Source organism: Delphinapterus leucas, chromosome 4 (genome assembly GCF_059928025.1).
Source record: "Delphinapterus leucas isolate spDelLeu-1000000601 "Yukka" chromosome 4, BTC_Dleu_Yukka2, whole genome shotgun sequence".
NCBI classification, from domain to species: domain Eukaryota; kingdom Metazoa; phylum Chordata; class Mammalia; order Artiodactyla; family Monodontidae; genus Delphinapterus; species Delphinapterus leucas.
Genome location: NC_143132.1, coordinates 97,719,770 through 97,737,417, shown reverse-complemented (window position 1 = coordinate 97,737,417; position 17,648 = coordinate 97,719,770).

Below are 17,648 nucleotides of genomic sequence, written 5' to 3'. Positions count from 1 at the left end.
CATTACTAATAAAAGTCTAATTCCATAAATACGTTAAAAAATTGGAACTCTAGTTTACCACAATAGGACAAGAAAGATATAAATTGCTCAATAAATGACATCATGAAAATTTGGTTATATGGAGAAAAGTCAAGTGACATATGTATATATATTTACATATATATATTTATATATTGTCAAAATGAATTTACGTGGATTAAACAGAAATATTTAAAAGAAATAAAAAGAATTTTTTAAAAATATAGAAAGAACATAGTATACGTGAATATTTAACTTATATCCTAAGTTTAGGAAGAATTTCCCATTTGGGAAATCATGTCAAGTGTTATGAGATGTTGCCTAGATTAGTAGATAATATTCACCAAAAATGTATTTGAAATTTAAATGCCCCAAAGTAGACCAGTAGGCCCACTTATTTGGGGAGGAATGTCTCCTCTTATAAAACTAAAAAAGAATGATAAAATTCCCAATAAGGTTTCTGCACTCCCTGCCCCTCTTGGATCAGGGAAACCTAGAGGACTCTTAAGATCTTTTACAAGCTATGGGATTCTTTGGCTGCTGCCAATCTTGTTTTCCTCTAGGACTGATGAAGTCAAGACAAACATCTCCTCTTCCTGTCCATGATTGTCCTCTCATTTCTTCTCAGTCAGAGACCAGATAAACCTGTTTTTAAACCTTTGTTCCAGGACCTGCTAGGTGCCTGGAGCAGGGAGGGAGGGAAAGGTGGATTTTCTGTGTCTTAGGCTGAGGTGTATTCTGTGAGTTTCTCCCTGACTCTTCCCCCAGCACTTTTCTGTACCCTGCAGTTGAAGCCTCCTGTCCTGTTGTGCCCTTACTGTCACCATTGCATGTGTCCTCCTGGTGTCGCCCCACAAGGAAAATGAAGAAAAGAATGACATGAGGAGAAGGGTAAGGTGGTTGAGTCTCCTGGATACAATCAGTGGTCCTGCTTGAGTAAGCCAGCTGCTGGAAGACCCCAAATATCCAGAGGCTTTGTGGGAGACCATTACCCCCTCATCTAAGCTTTGCCTGAGAGACGGGTCTGGATGAAATCCTATCCTTATATAATGTCACAAAACCAAGTCTTCCCTGTCCTACTCTGGCACTCTAGGTACCTTGTCAGGTACCTAGAATTTTATCCTAATCTGTGGAATGGTTCAGAATCAGCCTTCATCACCTAATGTATAAAATGCAGGTTCAGGTATAGGAAAGGTATTTTAAGGTTATCAGCATATAATGTATAAACGTGTAGGGTATCTGAAAATTGTCCATATCTTTGTTTATCAACTTCAGACTAAAAACTAGCAAGCATGATTGAAAGTATTATGTTATTTCAATCATGTTTGCTGCTTTTTAGTTTTTAGAATCAATCTACAGGCAAAACACAAAATAAATAAACTTATAGAGGATAATTTAAATATTATAAAACTTGATGATATAATAACAATAATAATGTAGCAAATTTTATAAAATGGAGGATGAGAGGGGAAGTAATGAATACAAATCATTTTTTTAGATTGTGATAAATTATATATATATATATAATAAAATAAGAAAACTAGAAGAATTGAAAATAATGAGTTTACAAAATTGGCAGGAAGTTTAGGTGTTTTAAACCTCTCATTTAATAAATACTGTCTAAAATTAATAAACAAAGTATGAGGTCATTAAGATTTTAATAGTAGTCTCCAAAAAGCTGTAAAAACTGTAACAGTGATTATCCGTAGTGAATGGGACTGGAAGGATGAAGGATAGAGAAAAAAAATTATCTTTCATTTTTTTCCTTCTATACTGTTTGGATTTTTTTAACCATATGTAAGTGTGTGTGTATATATATATTTTTTTTCTTTTTTTTTAAAGAAAAAGATGGATGTTGTGCCTCTTCGATTTTTCATCTGTGGCTCTTACTTATTACTCTTTTTATCCATTTCTTTGCTTTTCATTCTTTGACATGTTCTTACTTTTATTCTACAGATTACTCCCTTCAGTTAATTTGTTGTATTCTATCATTAAATCAACTGTTTTCAAACCCTGGATCACAACACATCAATAAATCATGAGTCCTTTTTACAAAATAAATAGAATTATCATAGAATAATGACTGTATGAGGAATTATTATTTAGTGAAGCTTTATGCATATAACATATACATACATATACACTATGTGTCATAATGTTAAATGTATTTATTGGTCAAGAAAGCTTTAACACTACTGATTTAGTCTGTAATTAATTAGTTGTGTTAAAGAATTTCTAAATCTTACCTTTTTTGCCCTTGAATTGCTTCCTAGTCAGAAGAAGACTCTTCTTGATTTATAGATATAATATCCTCTTGGATCTCTCTGAGGACACTATATTTATGAAGAACTATTTTCCCCCCTGATTTGACTCAGTTTTATCCCAGGTTGTTAATTTATTTCTTTATTTTGATTCCTTATTTTCATGCTTTTAATATTCCTCCAATATCTGATGAACCTTGTTTGACTGTTTAGATTTATGAATAAAGGACTTGTGCAATTAGTAGAGCTAGCTTGCTTGGCATTATGCAATTTTATAGGTCTGTGTTCCCAACAGCCCTTGAATGTGAGATTCTAAGTTCAAACTCTAAAAAGCACAGTGTGGGGAATTCCCTGGCAGTCCAGGATTAGAACTCTGTGCTTTCACTGCCAGGGCCCCGCGTTTGATCCCTGGCTGGGGAACTAAGATCCTGCATGTGGCATGGCCAAAAATAAATAAATAAATAATAAATAAATAAATGCACAGTTTGCTGACAGTAGGCACTGCACGGCAGAGTGGTTGGACAGCATATACTGTCCCGTGACGTTCTCCATTGCCAAGAGGCGGCTTTACTTTGGGAGTAGAAATCTTAATGAATCTTATTTCTGAGAACAGTGTATTCTTTCTTGCCATATCTTATAGAGATTTGACATGACCTTAAGCCATGTTCTTCTCTCTCTCAGACTTCGACACCCACATGTGGAACTGTTCTCTGGGAGATGACCCAATTTCTTCGGAGAAAAGTTCTCTGGGCATGATCCTGAGGGAAAAGTCACTAGCCTCTATATGCAAAGGAGGAGAAGGGGCTATCTGGTCCAGCTACTCTAAATACACATGGTGCTTTAATTAATCTACTCATATGATGTATCGTAGCTCCTTTCTGTCATTGTACTCACTGGCTTTGAACTTGACAGAGCTCCCTTGGGGAGAATCCAGCTAAGCAGTAGTGTTTGATGCTGTGGTTTTCTCTATTCTGTATTATTCTATAATCAGATTACATCTGATTTTTATGTTTCAGGAATTTCTCAAATCTATGGAGTAGGTTGACACCCTTTCTTCCATTTTCAGAAGCAACCTATTGAATGCAAAAGCAGATATAAGAATCCAGCTGTCTTCTATTAAGTCAGAACACTCAAGATATTTACAAAATATAAAACATGATATTATTCTCACTATTTTTTGGCCAATATATTTATTTTTAATTAAAATGTGTTATAACATATAATGGGTTTATTGTTATTTTATTCAAATAGTGACTAAATAATTTTTTTAATTCTCAGCTTAAATTTCTAATACAGTGAATACTGATAGATAGATACACACATCAGCTGAAACTCTTTGGGTTCTTTAATAATCTTTAAAATGTAAAGAAGTATTCGATATTTCCACAGTTTCTTTTAACTTGTAATATTGTACAACATTAAGTGACTTGCCCAAAGCAACATGCTACTAACGGGCTGAGGCAGGACTTGAACTAATATCTGATTGCTCCAAAGTCCTTCTTCCTAAATATTTCTGCATTCAGTCTTTGAAAGCTAATGGTTTTTTTCAGATCTCTGTCAATGTCTCATCCTGAATAATTTCTTGCTTGATTGTCACTTTCATCCGTCTAGCATCCAGCAGGTTCTGAGTAGTGACGGGGTGTGTTTATGAGTAGAACTTTTGAGGAATCTTGTATACATTTCTGAAATATCCTTGACATCTCAGCAGCTATCAACCATTCTTTCTTCAGACAGAGCTGACTTTCAGTCATCACACCTGTGCCTATTCAGGCTTTCAGACACTCTATAAACTATTCTTTTCATTTCTTTGTCTCTTCCAGATTTGAATGCTCTTAATTCTTAGTGAGTATATTGTTATCACAATTGTTGTTAATGATTGCTGTTGTAGGTTACAAGTAAAACAGGTATTGTTAAGTGGCTTCTCTAATTTGCTACTAATCACTATTAAAATATATCTCATGCAATATTAACAATCAGTATTGAAATTTCAGTGTTCCTATATAGCACCCATTTGACAGTTCGGTCTCCAGTGGTTTGTAATAGCTCTCTCTTGCTCATAGTTTCAGTTTTCATATGAGAATATGCCAAATTATGGTACCCACCAATATGGCTTCCTTCCCAAGTCATGAATTATGCAGCTCTGCAGCTACTGCTGGCTCTTCTGGGAAACTGTTGCCTGTGGCCTATCCATCCCAGTTGGATCACTTGCTCTCTTCCTGCCAAACCCCTCTCTCTGCCTGGACTCTGGCTCAGTTTTCCCTTTGTGGCCCCCAGAGCTCTGCCAGCTTTTTTAGAGCATTTGTTAAAACTAGAAAATTGTGCCCCTTCCTCAGGGCACATGTGATCCTGAAACAGAGACCCATGAACCCCTTGTGCCCTCTTCCAGGCCATGATAGAGACCACACTCCTTGACTCTGAACAACCTCTGAGAAGTCATATTGGGAAATCGGTGGAAAAGTTTAGTGACACTGATTTTTGAATACCACTGTTTCAAATGCCTTCTGGGTAGTCTCCCACTTTCTAGGTAAGAATGCAAACCATACTCTTTAATTTTCAAAAGAAAATGTCAGCTTCGCCACTTGTGTATCTGGTCTCTATAGAAAAATGTGTGTTACTTCAGTACAGAATAACTGTGTATTTCAAGTGTTCACTCCCTGTGACTTCAGTCTCAAATTGTCCGCTCTCTAGATTTTTACAAAAAAAAGCCTAGATATCATTTTGCTATATAAAATTGTCAGTCCAGAGAGATGCTACAGAGCTCAAATAAAATGAATGTCCTCAGGGATTGATCATCATTTGTGTCCTCTCTCTGGAATCTATCCTATTTTCACATTGATGCATTTGCTTGCTTCTCAGTGTCAACCCTTGCTTGCCCAGACCCTTCCCAGTTGGTTATTTCTTGACCCTGACAGTTTCTTCTATCCTTCTGGCCTTCTGATAATTGATTTCTCCATCTGGCAAATTTCTGTGGAGATTTCTACTGGCAGCCTTATCCTCACTCAGGAGGTCTGGTTTCTTTCCCTCATAGATTCCTCCTTGTAGGCAGCCTGCTACCAGGATTGTTTCTGGACGTGAACGTGGAGGTGCCAAATCTCCATTCGTCTGAATTCTCACGCCTGGGTAAAGTCAGACTCCCAAGTCATCATGTAGTTGGACATCATGCAAATGATTTTACTCTGTGCTTTAACATAATGCCTTTGACTTCACTGAGAGTTAGAGTAAGATATGTTCATATGAAGAAGGTTCATACAGCTTTTATTAATAGCATACGAGAAGACCTTGCACATTGTAATTATTATTATTTTTAGGTTATGTTTCTGTAAACATCCACATGATATCTTAAAATATTGTGCTGGGTAAGCTGTGTCTTCCCTAATGAAATGGTACTTGTAGATTATTACATAATTAATGGTGACTAGTCTGTCATGCACCATGTTTTGCACCATCCACTAGGAAGCATAGACCTATATGTTGGGATCATTTTTCTGTAAGTATATTTAGCCTAGGTTTATTGATACTCACCTGTTTACTTTATGTTTATGAGATTCCTTAACTCAAGCTGATGACTTAAATTACTCTTATGGTTTTATGCTTTGCTTCATTCCAAAAGTCACCTAAGCCCAGAAATATAAAAATAATGATAACAGAACAAGAGCCATGCAATAAAAAGAGGATATAGTTATAGAGACCTTGCAGGGTTCAGAGAAATTAAAGGAAATTAGAGATAATAAAATAAGCTAATTTTATCTGGGCCAGTAAAACTCCAAATCATCTTTTCTGCGACACATGAAGTATTTCCACTAGCTTGACTTCTCCCTCAGTGGCACTACAGTCCTCTCATCTGGACTCCTGATAAGTGCACTCAGATGATGGCTTTTCCTTGAAGTCTCCTCTTTCTGGACTATCCTGCTTGGTCATTAGAGGGAGTGTCGCAGAAGGAAGAAAGTGGCGCTAAGCAGTCCTATGCAAGTCACAAACCTAATGCAGATTGCCATGGCACTAAAGTGAATAAAGATGTATATACAGTCACCTACATCAGTATGAGAATATTTGCATACCTTAATTAAATCTCTTTCTAAAAAAAACTCAAAAAAAGATGTATATGACTAGTAGAGGGGTTTGGATCTTGTCAGTACTGTCTTATTGCGTAAGGAGTTTATACACTGCGCTTGTTTTTTTCGCTGCCGTATTGTATTCATCTTTATGGATCCCTTATGATTGCTTTTCAGTTGTATAAGAAACTACTTCTTTTTCTCTTTCCCTCTTCGGCCATCTTCTTATAGGGCCGAGGAACTGTCTCTGAGGCCACGGCTCTTAGGTCGTTAGTTCCCGTTATCTTTATGTCACAGCTTAGATGATTTTTTAAAAAGTTGATTGTTATTTTTTATAAAGTGAAATGGGGGAAATTTATTTTTAAAATACAAAACTAGGGCACGTAAGAGTTAAGTGTTTATCACAGCTTCCTAGCAAGGAGAGCAGAGTGAGAAGTCACAGCTCTGAGTGATGAGTCTCCTGCTTACCTCTGGGGACTTGTGGTACAGGTTTCTAGCCTGTTTCTTGACATTTCTGTGGACTTGTTTGTAACCTTGATAGTCACAGTGTGGGAGGGAGAAGGAGGAAGAGGCGAGCTAAGTAAATGACAGTCTAATATGCATACTATCTCTCTCTTCCTAGAGGACATTTTATGATCTTTAATATATTCCTACAAAAGGAAATAAAAGTTTTAGAAATTCAGAGAATCACCATGTGCAACATTTTCTTTTCTTTTTTTTTTTTTTTTTTGCGGTACGCGGGCCTCTCACTGTTGTGGCCTCTCCCGTTGCGGAGCACAGGCTCCGGACGCACAGGCTCAGCGGCCATGGCTCACGGGCCCAGCCGCTCCGCGGCATGTGGGATCTTCCCAGACCGGGGCACAAACCCGGGTCCCCTGCATCGGCAGGCGGACTCGCAACCACTGCGCCACCAGGGAGCGTGCAACATTATCTTTTAAATCTCATATATATGTATGTATATGGAGAGATGTATGTACATTATCTTTTAAATCTCATATATATGTATGTATATGGAGAGATGTATGTACATTATCTTTTAAATCTCATATATATGTATGTATATGGAGAGATGTATGTTTTTCTTTTTCTCTACCTCCACATCCTTCCTGACAAAACTCAAATTGTATTTTAAGTGTTTTGTGCTTGGTTGTGGCTGCTACCATTTTCAGAAAAGTTTTCATTAAATTTTTTTTTCAAAATTGGTTGCTTTGAAAGGCTCCCTAGGGTTATGTAGGGTGTAGGTCTGCACAATTATTATCTGCTGTCAGCAAAACTGAATAGCTGGGAGGGAATAATTATACACTCCCTGGTGCCATACGCCACTTCTGAACATATTGCAATATACACTGGATTTCTTTTAAAGTGGTTGTAACTAAACAAATCACAACCTTTTGGGGATAGGGTAATAGAGAGTATGTTAAGACTATGTATAGTCTGTAAGAAGCCTGTATATTAAATTCTGTCAGAAAAGGTCATCGACTATGGGTTAATATCTGTAGTCAGTACCTTGAATAGTGCCAATATGTGTTGGCCCTTATCTTTCTCAGGGTTCAAGGCAGGAAATGAGATCTGAAACTTTAGCTGAAGGGGTATGATCCAGATTGCTAACTTCTTAGTGGAGAGAAGTTTCTGGGTTTTTTTGTTTGTTTGTTTTTTAATGATTCTGGGTATTTTAGTGTTGAGGTATATATAGGATTTTATAGTCTCTGGACTTTTGAATTCAGGGAGAGAAAGGGTATGCCCTTTTCCTCTCAGCCTACCCCCAACCAATTACCTTTGGAGAGGTATCAGCTGTGTTTTGCTAATGAGCATTGCCAGAGGACGTTCTGGAAGCTCACTGAACACAGAGACATAAGCGGCATAGTGGAATCAGACAGCCTGTCAGTCTGTTTATGCGTGTGCTGGTGTTTTCTTTGCAAGGCATGCAAACCAATTAGAGTGGGGCTCTCTTAGAACATTTCTGAGGAGGCGGTTACTTCTTTTGATGTTTGGCGTGGGCATCTGTTGTATTGCGGAGAGTGAGATCAAGAATTTTCTGATCAAGTTTGGGAGGAAAATCAGGGTGAAGGTAAAAACCAAGTTTTGTTTAACAAGGATTTAGTAGAGAAAACGATCTGAGTCCCATATATCTGTACAGTTGGAAAGTTCAAAAGAATGAGGACAAACATGTTTCCTTGACCGTGCTTTTCATTAAGTGCCTATTGTTTTGATAATTGGTTCATTACAGAGGAGAGATGTGAATAGTGACCTCTGTCCAGTCTGGCTCATGAAAAACAAAGGGACTGATTTCCTTTGGGCAATATGATCAATTACCAGTAATGAAGCTGAAATGAATGATCCTGATATGCCTTTGCGCATTTTATTCTGCAAGGAAATCAGTGTCTTATGCAGCTTGAGAGACAGCTAGGACTTAATATTAACAACATAATGTTCAGCCTTCCTACTCTCGCCTCACCAAATCAAGACTTACTGTCAGATAAATTCAACTGGTGCCTTAAGGAGGAATCAGGTGAATATGGGGCAGAGACAGCAGAGGTACATTTCGAAGGTTTCCTTCTATGTGAATAAGCAGTCAGTTATAGAATAGGTAACCGTCAGCAGTTTTATTTTAATTCTTTGCTGTATGGAACCTCAGGGAGGAAATGTGCTTGTATGTAGTGAAGAGTTCTTTTTTTCTAAATTGTACAATGACTGAAAATTGTGGCTATCATTACCTGTATTTGCACTTATAATAAAGTGATGGCAATGCTACTTAGAAGTTGATACTGAGGCTCTATAAACATTTATTGCAAAAGCTGGTACTTAGCACCCTCATTCCAGAATTACTGCCACCACATCCTATTGACAAACTGTCAAGGGTCTCTAGCAATGGATGGTACCTGGGTATTGTCATCTCATTCTTTGTTTCCTTCTGGCTGGACATGTTGGAGCTAATAACTGTAACCCTCTAATTAAGAAGTGTGGGACAAATGAGATAAATTGCAATCTCACTCTAGTTTTGTGTGTCCTGTCCGTTTCCTGCTTGGACCAAAATCTACTTATAAAAAATTACGTGCTTGCTTTGTTATAGCAGTGTTGTAAATATGAAAGGTCTGTAAAGACTTAAACTCATTATTTGCTTCTAATGGTTGGAGAAAGAAAATTTGGGGGTCTTTGAACTCCTGGTCCACGTTACTGTAGGATGAGGGAGTAATACATGTATTGATTTAATACGCTTATTTATAAGAATAGCTTATTAAAATTGTGAATTTCAATATAGCAGTTCATAGTGTTTTAAAAGGGAAAGAACTGAATAACTGTCATCAGTAGACCCAGTCTGAGTCTTCCTGGTCCTGTCATTTAATGGCTATGTGATCATGAGAGAGTTGTCTAACTTTGGAATATAGTCTCCAGATGTGTTCCATAAGATTTTTGTGTTAAACAAACTTTAATATCACTTCTAGCTCTAATATTCTATGCTTTAGTGATCATTAACTGTAGTCATTCATTATTATGCTCAGTAGACAATATTTATAGTCACCCGGGTACCAGGACTTTACTAGTGCCATCTACTAGTACTGATGAAGAAGGTTATAAATGAGTAGCAACAGACTCTGCCTTTCAGAAGCTTATAGCCTAGAGGAGAAGACAGAGAGGCAGTGTGTGGCAGATACTGGGTAAGGCCCATCTGCTTGTCTACTTCTGAGATAGGTAGTTAAGGAGGCATCTCAGCCTGTGGACCTCACGCATCTTTTGGGAAGACAGATGAAAAGACTTAGGGTCTGACCCTCTGGCTCTAGGATTCGTCTTGATAGAAGTTTTCAGAAAAGGCGAGGAGCTCATCCTGGGCTAAAATAGATGCCTGCCCTTTATCTTAAAAAGCAGGCTGATTTTTAGAATTGACAGATATTTCGGTGTGACTCTAGATGATGCCCTTCTAAATGTCCTCCAACCTAGCTCTGAAGAGATAAGTTCAGTTTTATCAAGAGAGTGAGAGAGAGAACTGAAAAAAGACAGTATCAGCAATGGAAGAGCTGCTACACTAGTAGAAACAGGTTTCCTTTTCTGTGAGGGCTGCATTAATGAATACGGAAATGGCATGATTGGATTAATAGCTATGGAGACAATACCCCACAAATGCCAGTGAAGTGGCAAGAAGTGGTGATAGCTTCTGTGGGAGCCCTCGGGTACTATACCAGCAGAGATACAAGGAAAATTTTTCATTTCATGATCTTAAAAATGTTTTATGTGTGCCATAGCCCATTTAAGAGGGCCAAAACGTCCTTTGCTCCTCTCTTTCCAAGGATTCAACTTGCCAGGCATAAAGTTTGCCACTATCCCCTATATTTTATCAGAAATAATATGCCATTAAATGTAGGACATGCCATTATTTTAGGTATCATCAAAAAAGAAAAATATACCAAGTAAACTAAGGTTTTGTTATCACTTTATTTTCTATGTACTGAAAGAGCTCTTTAGAAGGCCTCTGAGTGCCAGGTAAGTTTTCTGATTCTGCTTTACTCAACTTAAAACAAAGAAGAGTCTCTAATGGTTACACAACCTCAGCTGGCAGACATCAGAGCCCAGCAATGGTGCAAAGAAATCTACCTGGTCTTGCAGTGTGTTTGTTTGGCATACAACTCCCAAGTTTATAGTCCAGGGGTTCAGAAAGGGAAGGAGAGAAAAAAAGGAACAGCTCTAATCTCATAGGGGAAGGATTAGGGAAGTAGTAAATTTTCAATTGCCCGAAAAGGCTACCGTGATTTCAGAGATATTAAAATGTTGGGAAAACTGCATTTTTGAATAGAGAAAATAGGATGTGTGTGTGTGGTGCAATAATTTGGAGCCTTGTAATGTCACCAGGTATTGAGTGTTGAAAGGCAACTAGGCCACAGAAAAAAATGAAAATTGATAGAACTGCTCATTCTTCTCTGTGAATGAGAGAGGGGAGAGAAAAAGAGACCAGTGATAAAGACCGACTATCTTCTCCTTTGAGGCCAAGCTTCCTGGGCTGATTTTCAAACATTTGTAGAGCCTAACAGTGGTCAAGGATCTGACTTTGAGAATCATTTGGTGGTTTAAAAGACCACTGTGGTGCCTAACAGCCATCTGGGGCTATTGAGAAAAGAGACATAGGATCTGAGTGGTGTGGTAGATGAAGGACGTAAGTTAAAAGAATTATTATTTGTGCTTTTGTTGGAATTCATGTACTTCATAGATTTATCTCAGATTTTCTTGGGCTGTAGAATCATGGATGATATGAGAGAAAAAGATGATAATGTATATTCCTTTCTTTCCCCCCATCCGCCTTTGAGTAAAGCTTTTGTGTGCATTTAAACTAGGTTGGAATTTTTAAAAAATAGGTATTAACACACATCTTCTTTGCATAGAAATATACTTCTTCCTAGAAATTTTTAGATTTCACATTGTGGAGGCAAGCTAAGTGCCTAGAAATACTTTTCATTACTCACGGCAGCCAGGCACTGCTGGGCTGACCAATTGCAAACATCATTCCAACGTGCAGGGCTCCTTAGCTTTGAAGGCTACCAAGACACATTCAGTCTTTTCTGAAAAAATAACAGAAGATGCATTCATGTGTTAAATTATTTGCTTGGTAATACATTCAGAGAGAAGAAGAAAACATACAGTGACATTGTTAATTGGGTGACACAGACATTTGTGATAATGAGCACATTGTGCAGAGTATCTAAGGTGGATGGTTGTGTGGTGTGGATGGAAGAATGTCAGCTGGCTTTTAGCCCATTGGCGAAAGGTTTGGACCATTTGTGTTTTTTATTTTTGTAAAAATTTTACGGTGGATTTAAGAGAATTTGTTTTCCTTCAGGAAGGAAATGGTGCATGCAATATTCCATATGTAATTCTTTGAGTAAGAGATAATTGCACTGCAAATTAACCAACTATTTGCATTTAATTAGCAACGGTTTCTACTACTGTAATGTTTCTTTTAAGTAAATGTTTGGGAATGTGTTTGCCTTATTTAGTAACTTTTTAAAGATGTTGCCACACCTCAGTGCTTCTCAAAGGTTATCTAAATGTCCTACTCAGTGAAAACATTTTTCAGTTACTCAGCGTCTTAGGCTTCAGTTTCCCCATCTACCTGAGGGCTTGCACTAGGTGTTGTGTAATATTCTTACCAGCACAGACATACAGTTGCAGTTATGTATATGGTATTATAGAACATATTTTAGAATTGCAATCAGTTACAATTAAGTTTGTGTTCCTTTTAGGAAGGATGTGTGGGAATAGATTCTAAATCAAGACCTCTCAAAGCCAGGTTCTTGGACTACCTGCCTCGGACTCACCTAGGATGCTGGCTGAAAATGCAGATTTCCATGGTGCTATGGACCAAATTGTGTTCCTGCCCCCCCTCCCCCATTCATATATTGAAGCCCTAATCCTCAACGTGACTATATTTGGCAGTAGGGCTTTTAGAAGATAATTAATGTTAAGTGAGGCCATAGGGTGGGCTCCTAATCTGATAGAATGGGTGGCCATATATGAAGAGAAAGAGAGAGATCTCTTGTTCCACGTGCACCAAGGAAAGGCCATGTGAGGACACAGCTAGGAGGGGGCCATCTGGAAGCCAGAAAGTGAGCTCTCAGCCAGGAACCAAATCAGTGGGCAACTTGATTTTGCACTTTCCACCTCCAGAACTATAAGGAAATAAATTTCTGTTGTTTAAGCCATCCAGTCTATGGTATTTCATTATAGCAGCCCGAGCTGACTATGACACTTGGCTCTACCCATTTTACTGGATTCAAAACACCAGAAATGAGGTGGCTCGGGAATCTGTATTATAAAGAAGCCCCTACCCTGCACACCTGTAGGCAGCAAGTACATGGTGAGCATATAGGAGAGGATAAATGGTGTTACAGCAGCAGGATGGCAGGGGTTGGGGAGTGAGGTATGGTGGGAGTATTTGGTCTCAAGCTTTAAGTGTCTGAGTGTCTAAGACCCCAGGCATGGCCAGGGATCTGAAGGTTGGCTATGGTCTCTCAATAGACAGCCAATCAAATATTTAGATGGTGTATGGAAAACCCTGATGGCCTCTGGGGGAAGCCAGCCACACCCTGAGCGAACCTTGCTTGCTAGGGAATAAGACCCCAGGTACTGCAGCCACAGACTCTGACAGATCTTTGGACATCGCTTAGCCTTCTCTTGTGCAGGGTTGGATATTCTGTGAGAGCCGTCTGGGGTAAACTTGTTAAGGAGTAAGAGATTGGATTTGATACTGCAGCTGCCTCTGAAGTTGCTTTTATGTTCCCTCCATCCAGGTTCTTGGTATTTTTATACTGTCCCTGATTCAGTCTTCTCAGACAGTGTTTTGTGTTCCAGACCTTGTTTCCTTCTCTATCTGTAACATCCTCCTCTTCCACAGAACTCTGGGCTTGTGTCTGTGTGCACACACTCGCGCTCTCAGCACCATCACAATAGACTTGTCCGGCCACAGCCCTGAACCAGGGATTTGATAAACTAATCCTTGCAAATACATGAATGGATTTGCAGGTGGTGACTTTTCAGGTAACTTATTTACATTTTAATAGAGAGCCTCCAGGAGACAAGGCCTCAAAACACCAAGGAGTTATTCTACTGACAAAAATTTCAGGCCCTTTCTCTCTCCGATTATTTTGTAGGCAGCTCTCATTGACTTAAGTCCAGAAACAACCTAACTCAAGTTATAAATAAAACAGAACCAAACTAGTTCTATTCAAGGTCATAAAAAGTACTGAAAGAGACCCACTATCCCCTGACCCAATCCACACGCATCTAGATACTGTCCCTTCCTTTACATGTTTATTCAAGGATCATGCTTTACCAAAATTCAGTGTGTGTGTGTCTCTCTCTTTCCCTCTCTCTGTCCTCCTGGCCCCCTTCCTTTGCCTATTTCCACTTAAACTTGTTCAAATCTCTTCCTGCTTAAGACCCAACACCTTTCTCTCCTCTCTGTGCTTTTGAGCAAAATGTTTAGAAAAGTGAGTCTATAGGATCCTGTCCCTATGTTTTCTCTATTACTCATTCTTTACTCTGGCTTCTGCTTACAACTCTCACCCTTTACACAGCTCCAGCTAAGGTCATCGAGCACATCCGTTTCTTTAAACTTAATCAACACGTCCCAATCTTTAGACCTTGAGAGCCATAGCGCACTGCTAAATCTTCCCATGTTGTCTAGAACACCAGCACCCATACAAACACCCACAGCAATTGTGTGTCCACCACATCCAAAAGATAAAAATTCCAAATTATCGCTGTAACAGCTCTAAGAATATGTTCTTGATTCCCCAATCCCTTATTCCCCTGCACCCAAATATGAGGATCAGAAGCTACTGGTAGGAGTGGTAGGGAAATGAAGCTAAGACAGAAGGAAGACTCTTAGCACCGTGCACCCCCCCATTGCCTTTGCAGATTTCCAGGTCTAAAGTGAGCTCCAACTAGGAGGCAGCAGTTTTCTTAAGGCAGGGTTTCTCAACTTCAGCACTATTGAGATTTTAAGACAGAGAATTCTTTGTTATGGGGCCTGTCCTGTGCATTGATCCCATAGCATCAGCCGTGGCATCTACTCAATATCTACCAGTAGCATCCACTCTCCCCAACTGTGGCAGCGAAAAATGTCTTCTGACACTGCCAGATATTCCCTGAGGGCAGAGTACCCCTCCTCTTCCATACCTCTTTTCTAGTTGAGAACCACTATTGATGGGGATGAAGTTTGGAGTTTTAATTACTGCACTGGACAAGATATTCAAATTACTGAAATGAACTTTTCTGGTGGTGAAAGAAGATAGGGAAAGTTATGGGATCTGCCAAAACTTCACACAGTGATAGGGAAACAAAGTTAAAAAAGATCCATACAAAAAAATTAGGTTTTTTTAAGGATTGCCCCCTCCTCTTGTCATCTTTTGTAAACAATTATTACACTTATTTCCTTATCTAAAGGGTAAATATATATTCTAGTTTGCCCCAGATAATTTTGTCCCAGCTTAATTATTAATAGAACTTCCTTTCATTCTCAAAAGTGTCCGACTTTGGATGAAAATAACATGGTCACCTACTATTTTCTCAACTACACTAAAAGGGTCAGGAGGGAAATGAATTCTTTCTTGTGTGCTAATGTATCCCTATGGTACTGTCGTTGTGGCTAATTTTATGTGTCAACTTGACTGGGTCAAGGGATGCCCAGATTAAACATTATTTGGGGGTGTGTCTGTGAGGATGTTTCTGGATGAGATTAGCATGTGAATCTGTGGACTCAAAGTACCTTGATCTCCCCAAAGTGGATGGGCATCAGCCAATCCACTGAGGACCTGAGTAGAACAAAAAAGCAGGAGGAATTTGCTTCTTTTGCTTGCTGCTTGCCTGCTGAGCTGGGACACTGATCTTCTCCCACCTGCCTTTGGACTGGGATTACACCATTGGCTCCTCTGGTTCTCAGGCTTTCAGACTCAGGCTGGAATTAGATCACCAGCTTCCCTGGGTCTCTGGCTTGCAAATGGCAGATCAGGGCACTTCTCAGCCTCCATAATTGTGTGAACCAGTTCTGCACAAAGCATCTCTTTTCGTACATATGTCCTATTGTTTCTTTTTCTCTGGAGACCCTGCCTAATACAGTCATGTAGTGGTCGATCAATAAATATTTGTCAAACCTACAGTAAAAACAAAACTCAGTTATGTTATGTAATCCATCAGTGGGATTGGCCTGGCCCCTAAGAAAATGAGGCAAGCATGTATACAGGGAGTTTCCCTCTGTCATGGTGCAGTTTAGAAGTCCTTTCTAGGAGATACTTGGGTTTTCTGGTTACATTTCAGCTAGATCACCTTGCCCAGATTCAGTGAGGAGAGTAGGCTGGTTATACACACAGTTGAATGCATTTCTCTGTCATTGCTGTACAAGCTTAATTATATTTTGAAAAGATAATCACTATTCATACTTTATTCCTTTTAGGCAGGTCAGTCCATGTGATTTTTCCCTAAGGGAAATAAATGTGTCTAGAACTTAGATTGTGAAGGGTATTTCTTATACAAGAATACAGGGCCAAAGAGATGTGCCTAAAAGAATTGTTCTAGATTAACAAATTTGTTCCCTCATCTTTACTCTGTCCTTCATCACTACTGAGCATGTACTGGCCCACCCATACCTACACACTTTCAGAAACTTTTACATACTTTACCTCGTCATTTTCAAGTTCCTATTTTGGAGTTACTTGCTGAAGAAATTGAGAAGAGCTCTTCATTTAAGAACAAATCAGGAATGATATGTAATATGACTGGTAAAATCCTCAACTTGGCCTTTAATAAGGACTAGATGGCATAATTGGGATGCCCTTATCATCTCTTTGAAGAAAAACTTAACGTGCTAAGATTATAGCAAACACATATCTGTACTAATACCCAGAAAAATGCCTTAACACCTCTGGAATTACGGATATGTTTCCTTCCAAAAATAATGGTAAACTTCTGGAAACATTTATGATTCAAGGAGATGGAGAGTGAAATAATATTATTTTCCTGCTCTGTCTGAGAGCTTTTGATTGTGTTCATTTTGCTTGTATTAATTATAATACCCGTGAATCAGGTGTTAGTAGCCTCATTGTATGTTTGAGTGAACCGTGACTCTTGAAAGTTTAGGATTTGACTCTGAGCCATTGCATCTTTCAGTATTTCATTAGGAATCTTTTGGTCAATATTACGAGGTAAAAGAACAAATACTGTAACATATTTATTGCATTTAATGTGGGGAAATACTTTTGAAAATTCTTGGACAAATTAATTAACCACACCAAGCCTCTATATTTTTAATGTTTTTAATCTACAAAGTGAAGACAGTAAGAGTAACTACCCTTATAGGACTGTTAAGAGACTAAAATTAAATAGTGTATTTACAGAACTTAACAAAGTCTCTGCACACAGCGAGGGTTCAGCAACTTTTTATTAAGAGCAGAGCAGGAATGCACTTGATACACCAGTAAATTATTTTTAATATATATAAGAAATAAATTAGGGAAATTAATAATTCGTTAAAAATTATTTGGTTTTGTGTCATAGTTAGGTATTTAACAAAAATCTGTTACTTTTGCAGCAATACGCTAGACATCACGGAGACTGTAGAGAGGCATCTTGTCTGCTGTTGAACCCCTTGTGTCCTGGTTATGAAGATAAAACATATACATAAGTTAGAGAACACTGAGTTGTGAGACTGCACCTGGAAGAGCAACAGGAGTTTGGTGGAGGGAGCAATTATGGACCCCAAAGAGATGGGGTTGATGTTGTGAGCTGGCTCCTTAAGAAGTGTGGTCTAGGGCTTCCCTGGTGGCGCAGTGGTTGA